We start from the raw sequence: 8,596 nt of genomic DNA on the forward strand, positions 1-8,596 counted from the left end.
AAATGTTTTGGATTTTAAAAAATGGCCCTGGGGCAAAACTAGTGAGTGGGGTGGAAGTGCCCAATGGGTGGAAGCTACAACCCAAATTTCAGAGGAATTGGGCAAAGGGTTGATTTTTGGTGAATTTTTGAAGCTTAAGATTTTCCCCATAGGGAATAATGGAGATTCCAGCAAAAGTATAGCTTCACATTGGTGGGGGAAGGGGTGGTCCAGAGCAAAGTAGGGTGGGTGGTAGTGCCCAGTGCGGGCAAAGAAGCTGCCAGAATCATTTCAAAGGAATTGGGCAGAGAGCTGATTTGTAAAGATTTAATGGAGTTTATGTGTCTTTAAAGTTCTTCCCCCATAGGGAATGATTGAGGTTTTAGCAGTCCCATAACTGCACTTGAGGGGCACCGGGGTGGCCCAGAGTGAGTGGTGGTGTAGAGCACATAGGGTGCCAACCACCCCCATGGGTTGCTAACCCATGGGGTACTGGGTTCTGTTGTTTCTGAGATGAGTGTAGATTCTCTTGTTGAAAATATCATATGCTACCAGAGAATCAACACTCAGAACACCTCAGAAACAACATAATCCAGCACCCCATGGGTTTAGCAACCCATGGGGGTGGTTGGCATCCTATTTTCACTACACCACCACTCGCTCCTGGCCACCCCAGTGCCCCCCTGGTGGAGTTCTGGGTCTGCTGAATCTTCCATTATTCCGGGGGGGCCCCCTTACGCGTAAACTTCGATTCCTAAGAAATTAGCCCTTTGCCCTATTCCTTTGGAATCTGGGTTGTGGCAGGCACCCCTTGGGGCACTGCCACCCAACCCACTGTTTTGCCCCCCAGGCCCCTTTTCTGTTCCGAATCTGCCCCAAAGACGTGTAAACATCAGAAATTGTTTAAAAATCAGCCCTTTTCCCAATTCCTTTGGAATCTGGGTGGCAGCAGGCACCCATTGGGGCACTACCACCTGACCCATTCTTCTACCCTCAAAGCCCCCTTTCTGCCCCAAATCCACCCCAAATAAAATCAACATCACACAGCATCATCAACAGAGCTTTGCAAAGAACCAGGCAGATTTCCAAAGGTCATGCAAATCTACATCCCACCCCCCAAAAAATGCAATTGATCTACACACAACAGTGTGAAACAACAACAATGAAATGCACACTGCCCCACTAGCCAATGAGGGTAAATTTTACCCTTAAATTTCTTTAAAAGGAATAAGGAGGCAATTGCCAGATCAGCCCATGCTTTCGCTGGCCAATCTGCAGGCTGAAAGGGCCGGAAATTCAAACAGGTGTCAAAACTCAACATGGAGACTGAAGGAGAAAGACTTTTCACAACTGTAAAATGGAGTTCCAAAACCGCCGAAACAACAAAACATTTTTTATCCGAAACAGGGACGTTTTGTTTCGGCTACCAAATTTTCGGTTTTGAGCATTGGGTGTTTTGTTTCGGCTACAAAACAGCCAAAATGGCCTGTTCGGGGCACAAAGCATTTTGTATCTGAAACAAAACACACACTCCTAATGGCCAGTTGCTCTCCCCCTGCTCAATAAAGAGAATCACCACTTTTTAAAAGGTGCCCCTTTGCTCAGTTAGCAGGGGAACTTTGCTCAGCTAGAGAGTGGTCACTAAGAATCCCGTCATCCCTTAACGACTAACACATTTATTGTGGCATAAGCATTATAGTGCCCAACTCATCAGATACATGAAATGGTATCCTAAGCTAGCAGAGACATACACACATTACAGAGGAGAGAGGAAAGGTTCACAAACAGCTGAGCCAAAAGGGCATAGATACAAGAACATCTAGCAGTGAGTGTGCGACATTATTATGCAGGGCTCAAATGTATACAAGATTAAAATTACAGAGCGGGGTGGGGTGGGGTGGTAATGGCAGGGTCTTGTAAACTATTGAGTCCAGGGCTGCACAACTTCTGCTAAAAGAGCCTGAACACCCCCAACAGATGGCTGTCCAGTCTTTGCTTGAAACCCTCCAGCAAACGAAAGCGCAGCCCCAACTAATTGGTACCATTTTCAAACGGTTCTTTCTTACCATGAGGTTTCTCCTAATGTTCAACTGAAATGCATCCTCCTGTAGCTTTAGCCCAATAGATCTACTGCTTTCTTCAGGGGGAAGAACAGAACCCCTCTCTGCCCTCTTGTATGTGATGGTCCGTCAAGTATTTGAAGAAAGCTATCCTGCTCCCCTTCAGTCTTCTCCCTATCCCACCTAATTGCTTCAGCCTTTCCTCATGGGGCTCGTTTTCCAGACCACTGAATATATATTGCCCTCTTCTGAACCCGTTCCAATGGGTCTATATCCTCAAAGTGAGGTACCCGGAACTGGACACAGTATTAAAGTGTGCTGTCGAGTAGATTTCGACTCCTGGCACCCACAGAGCCCTGTGGTTTTCTTTTGGTAGAATACAGGAGAGGTTTCCCATTGCCTCCTCCCACATAGTAATAGTATGAGATGATGCCTTTCAGCATCTTCCTATATTGCTGCTGCCGGATATAGTACCATCAGGGAGTCAAACTGGCAACCTTCTGCTTGCTAGTCAAGCATTTCTCCACTGCACCACTTAAGGTGGTACGGCCTAATTAGAGCACAGTAAAGCAGAACCATTACTTCTTGTGTGAGTTCAATAATATAGTTCTATTAATGCAGCTGAAAAACACATTAGTCTTTTTTGCAGCTGCATCACACTGCTGATTCATGTACAGCGTGTGATATAGATTGCAGTTCCAAGAACTTTTAACATGTCCTGCTATCAAATCAGGTATTTCCACCTAACTTGTGTACTTGATTTTTTTTTTTAAACCTAATTGCACAACTTCATATGTGCCTCTTTGCTGAATGTCATTTTGTTGGCTCAAGCCCAGTTTCCCCTACAATCAAGGTCATTTTGAATGCCCTTCCTGTCTTCCGAGGTGTTAGCTAGACCTTCCCATTCATGTCAGCTGCGACCCACTCCCTGATAAATTAGCATATAATGACAGCCTGCACATCTAAAGAGGGACAATTACTTTTGATGATAGGAAAGTCAAATCTAGTATCAGCTAAGTTTGAATTCTGTATTACCAGATTTCTGATGATTCCTATCTTGGTAACTTCACCAAGGAAGCCTCCTGTTAAAACTGTCATACTGCAAGTGGGGGGGGGGGACATTTAAGGCCAGTAAGAGAGTGCAATACAGATTGAAAGTCAATGGAGCAATTTCTTTCCTACCACTGTGTCCCACTCCCCACCAGTGTTCCCTCTAACAGGAATTCCCAGATGTTGTTGACTACAACTCCCATAATCCCCAGCCAAAGGCCACTGCAGATGAAGATGCTGGGAGCTGTAGTCAACATATGGGAATCCCTGTTAGAGGGAACAGTGCTCCCCATAACTTTCCTCTCTCCATGGGCCTCCTCATTTTTTCTCCTACTGCCCTTAGCTCTTTTCCATTGTCCAGAACACTGGACTCCACTGAACACTGGACACCACCTCTATATATGTATCCATATTAAGCAGGGGGAGAGCAACTGGCCCTATCCAACCCCAGCACAACATCCCTCCAGTGGCTGTTGCTGGTAACTGTCTTATGTTTCTTTTTAGACTGTGAGCCCTTTGGGGACAGGGGACTGTTTTCCTTCCAGCAGGGATTCCCAGATGTTGTTGACTACAACTCCCATAATCCCCAGCCAAAAGCCATTGCAGCTGGGATGCTTGGCATTGTCGTGGACAACATCTGGAAATCCCTGTTAGAGGGAACAGTGCAGGGAACCATCTTATTTATGTATTCATTTTTCTCTGTAAACTGCTTTGAGATCTTTGGTTGAAAAGTGGGAGATACATATCCGTAGTTCGTAGAGTTCAGAGCAAAAGCAGTCGCCCCATCCTCATTTCGAAAACAAACACCAACTCTGAAGCAGCAAGGTATTTCCCTCTCAGTGTGATACTTGCTCCTCACTGAAGTGTAGGTTGGCAGCAGGGATGGTGGAGGAGAGAATGCAAATATATCAAACAATAGAAAATAGAAACAAGGGTTCCACAATGAAAACTAACAACTCCAGTTTCAAATGGATACTGTGCACCAAAAGAACATTATGAAGGCAACTAGCAATTGTATCAGGCTAGGCTACAGCTAGCATTAGACAAAAGAAAGCATTGCATGCACAAATGCAGTCTGGCCATAGCTAGTCAGTAACTGCTGACAAAAATAATGTGGAGTCTCCTGACCTCACACAGTACAAATCTTATTGATAAATGCCCCTGAAGTTTATTTAAATAAGGCAGGGACCCCAGTGGTTGTGCAATAAGCAATGGAGTAATATGCAGTCTTGTGCATGTCTTTACAAAATGGACAACTGCAGGAAACCGGCAGTAGATGGCACTAAAGACTAAGTAGAACTCATATTGAACTCAAGTATCTGATTAAGTAGAACTTTTAACACAAAATAATCAGACCCAACTGCTAGTTCAGAATCCTGCTTCTCTCAGAAGCCTCCAGCTGCTTCTTGGATTTCACAGGCAGGGTATAATGGTGGTGGCCCTTTTGTGTTTGTCCCCAACATCTGGAACTGGCAGCACACTTGTGGAAGGGTGTGTGTGGACTGTTTTTGCACAGTTCGGTCCCAAATCAAAATGATTTTTGACCTGACCACAGTCCACAAACCGGTTCGGTCAAACGGAGTGGCTGGTCCGGTCCATTTGATCAAACCGGATCACCAGTTTGAGCATCTAAGTTAGGATACAGGTATTGTAAGATTAGGAATAGGATAAAACTTAGGGCTGTTGTGGTGAGGGCAGGCCGGCGGGGCTGGTGAGAGGCCCCTTTAGAAGAAAAGGAGAAGGTGCTGCTAGAGTTTACCAACATATACTGAGGCTCCTCCCAGCAGCCCGCAGCGCACAGTGGCATGGAGTCCCGGCTCCTGGTCAGGCTCTCACTCAACTGCCCTCTGCGCATGAGCAGAGGCCATTTGCATGACTATGCCACCCTACAGCCAAACCAACTTCATTGACTATTCCTGCCTTCCATTATTATGAGCAAAAGAGAAATGTATCAAATGGAGTTGTTTGAACGTGCTGAAGGTTTCCGACTTGCAGTCGTTTACACAGAACTCTTAAATGGGAAAAGAGGGCCCACTCCTAATGACAGCCATGAAATGGTTTGTTATTCTGGAAGAGTTCCAAACTGAAGTATCACCACCACCACCTATAAGATTTGAGTTCACTCTTTGACGATTGTCTTCCAGGTTAACTGCAATATGATTTGGAATTATCTTCTTCATATCACTGCTTGCATAAGAAACCTTTAAAATGCATTTTAAAATAATCAGTACATATGGCACAGACAGATCTCCTTGTTTGGCAACTCCTCGGTTACATCAAGAGCTCAGTCGTGAGTGGCTAGGAAGCAGTGGTGTCTCCCGTTCCAATGTTCCTTTGGAGCGAGGAGGAGTGGTGGGCAATGTTGTTTGTCACTTGCCTGGCCATGGAATCAGGGTAGGGGAGAGAGAAAGGAAGAAGAGGCAGTTAATGGTGGTCCGGGAACTGAAAGCAAAGAAAAAACAGAAAGACAACAGGGAATGGAGGGAATGGTTAAAGTCTGAGCATTTATAGTACTTCATTCATATCAGAGAGGAAGCTGGTAGACACATCAGAATGTGTCTCAGGGAGGCAATCATTAGACCGCTTCTGAAGAAGCCTGCATTGGATCCCTCGCAGTTAAGCAACTACAGGCCTGTCTTCAACCTTGTGTGGCTGGGTAAAGTAATTGAGAGGGTGGTGGCCTCCCAGCTTTAGGCAGTCTTGGAGGAAATGGATTATCTAGACCCGTTTCAGACTGACTTTCAGGTGGGCTATGGGGTGTAGACTGCTTTAGCTGGCCTGCTGGATGATCTCCAATTGGGAATTGACATAGGAATGTAACTCTGTTGGTCCCTTTGGATCTCTCGGCGATGGTCAATACTATTGACCATAGTATCCTTCTGGAACGTCTGGGAGTGTTAGGGGTTGGGGGACATTGTTTTGCAGTGGTTCTGCTCCTACCTCTCAGGCAGATTCCAGATGGTGTCCCTTGGAGATGGTTGCTCTTCTATATCTAAACTTTTGTATGGTGCCCCCCAGGGCTCATATTGTCTCAAATGCTTTTAAACATCTTCATGAAATCGCTCGGAGAGATCATCAGATTTGGTGCAGGGTGTTATCAGTACGCTGATGACACCGAAATCTATTTCTCCATGTCAGCATCTTCAGGAAGAGGCATAACCACCCTAAATGCCTGCCTGCAGGCAGTGATGGGCTGGATGAGAGATGATAAACTGAGGCTGAATCCAGATAAGACAGAGGTACTTATTGTGCGGGGTCGAAACTTGGGAGATGATTTCAATCTGCCAATTCTGGATGGGGTCACACTTCCTCAGAAGGAACAGGTATGCCGTCTGGGGGTGTTTCTGGATGCAAACCTCTCCCTGGTGCTCCAGGTTGGGGCAGTGGCCAGAAGTGCTTTCTGTCAGCTTTGGATGATACACCAGCCACATCCTTGAGATAAACAACCTCAGAACAGTAATACATATGCTGGCAACCTCCAGACTTGACTACTGCAATGTGCTCTATGTGGGGCTGCCTTTGGACATGGGCCGGAAACTGCAGTTGGTACAGAATGCTAGGGGTGTGCACGGAACTGCAGAGCTGCGGTCCGGCACTGGGGTGGGGGGTTCCAAAAAGAATAGGGGGGGCTTTACTTAACCCTCCCAACAACCGCGCTGTATTTCTCCGAGTAATCGGGCGGCAGGATAGCTCCCTGCCGCCCCCTTCAAAGTCCTGCTCGGCTGGCGGCCACCCACAAGAAGACCCGTGGCGTTCAAACAGACCCATCGTGAAGTAAATCCATCGTTACGAAGATCCATCGTTAAGAAGATCCACTCTGTGTAGTCCCCGCTTGCAAGAAGTCAAGACCCCCTCCCATTCCAAGTCACAAGAGAGGGCGGCGGGAGAACTCCCCTTCCCCTTTGCCGGTCTGGCTGCAAATGGCTTCTTAGAAACGTCAGCCTGCATGGAGTTCTCCGCTGCCCGTTTTAAAGGAGCGGGCGGCGGAGAACTCCCTGCAGGCTGACGTTTCTAAGAAGCCATTTGCAGCCAGACCGGCAAAGGGGAAGGGCACGGCAGGGGAGTTCTCCCGCCGCCCTCTCTTGTGACTTGGAATGGGAGGGGGTCTTGACTTCTTGCAAGCGGGGACTACACAGAGCGGATCTTCTTAACGATGGATTTACTTCACGATGGATTTACTTCACGATGGGTCTGTTTGAACGCCACGGGTCTTCTTGTGGGTGGCCGCCAGCCGAGCAGGACTTTGAAGGGGGTGGCAGGGAGCTATCCTGCCGCCCGATTACTCGGAGAAATACAGCGCGGTTGTTGGGAGGGTTAAGTAAAGCCCCCCCTATTCTTTTTGGAACCCCCCAGACATTCTTCCCGAACCAAAACCACCCCGTGTCCGGACCGGTCTGGAGGCCTTTAGAATGGCCTCCGAACCGGTCCGTGCACATGACTACAGAATGCAGCAGCCGGGTTGGTCTCCGGGTCATCAAAAATCATATTACTCCTATTCTAAAAGAGCTACACTGGCTGCTGATAGGTTTCTGGGCAAAATATAAGATGGTGGTTATAACCTATAAAGTCCTAAACAGTTTAGGTCTTGGATACATACGAGAACATCTTCGCCATGAGCCCCACTGACTATTGAGGTCATCTGGAGAGGTTCGTCTGCAGCTGTCACCAGCCTGTTTGGTGGCCACGCAGGGATGAGCCTTTTCTATTGCTGCCTCAAGGCTTTGGAATGTGCTCCCTGATGAAATAAGAGCTTCCCCACCTCTGACAACTTTTTAAAAGTCTCTAAAGTCTCTAACCTACCTCACAGGGTTGTTGTGAGGATAAAAATAATCACGTATACTGCTCTGAGCTCGTCTGAGGAAGAGCAGGATATAAATGTGAAAAATAAATAAAATAAAAATAAATAATAAAGACTCATTTTTTCACCCAGGCTTTTTAACTTGACTGCAGTTTTAAATTGTTTTAAGGTGTTTATTTTTAATTTGTTTTATGTTGTTGTAAACCACCCAGAGACAGAAGTTCAAGGTCTACAAATCTGAGAAATAAAATAAAAAACAATAGCCTTTGCACAGAAACTAGATGCGAGATCCTAGCATCTAACCAAAGCCACAATTCCATGAAGAAATAGTGGTTGTCAAATCTATGGCCATAAAAGGATTCCCCATCATGGGCTTGTATTCAGTGGCATAAATGGCTGGCTTTGCATATATATATATTTTGGGTGCTTTGTTCATAGAACCCAATTAAGAGCATTGTGCTAAACTGCACTGGTTTAGTTGCATATAGCCAGTGCTTAAGTATTCCCTGCAGTCCTTGCTGCCACTTCTCACACCTAGCATTATTTGGAGAGGTATTCATTATGCAGGTTGTGCCCACAGCAGACAGGAACAAGTGAGTAAAGCAATCGTGGAAGCAGGAACTACTGCAGTTGTATAGCTCCCATTCCGTCTCAAGTCCCTGAAATGACAGGCAGAGTCTTTGGGCTGGGATTATTTCTGTCTTCATAA

Source organism: Hemicordylus capensis, chromosome 4, assembly GCF_027244095.1.
Source record: "Hemicordylus capensis ecotype Gifberg chromosome 4, rHemCap1.1.pri, whole genome shotgun sequence".
In the NCBI taxonomy this organism is placed as follows: Eukaryota; Metazoa; Chordata; class Lepidosauria; order Squamata; family Cordylidae; genus Hemicordylus; species Hemicordylus capensis.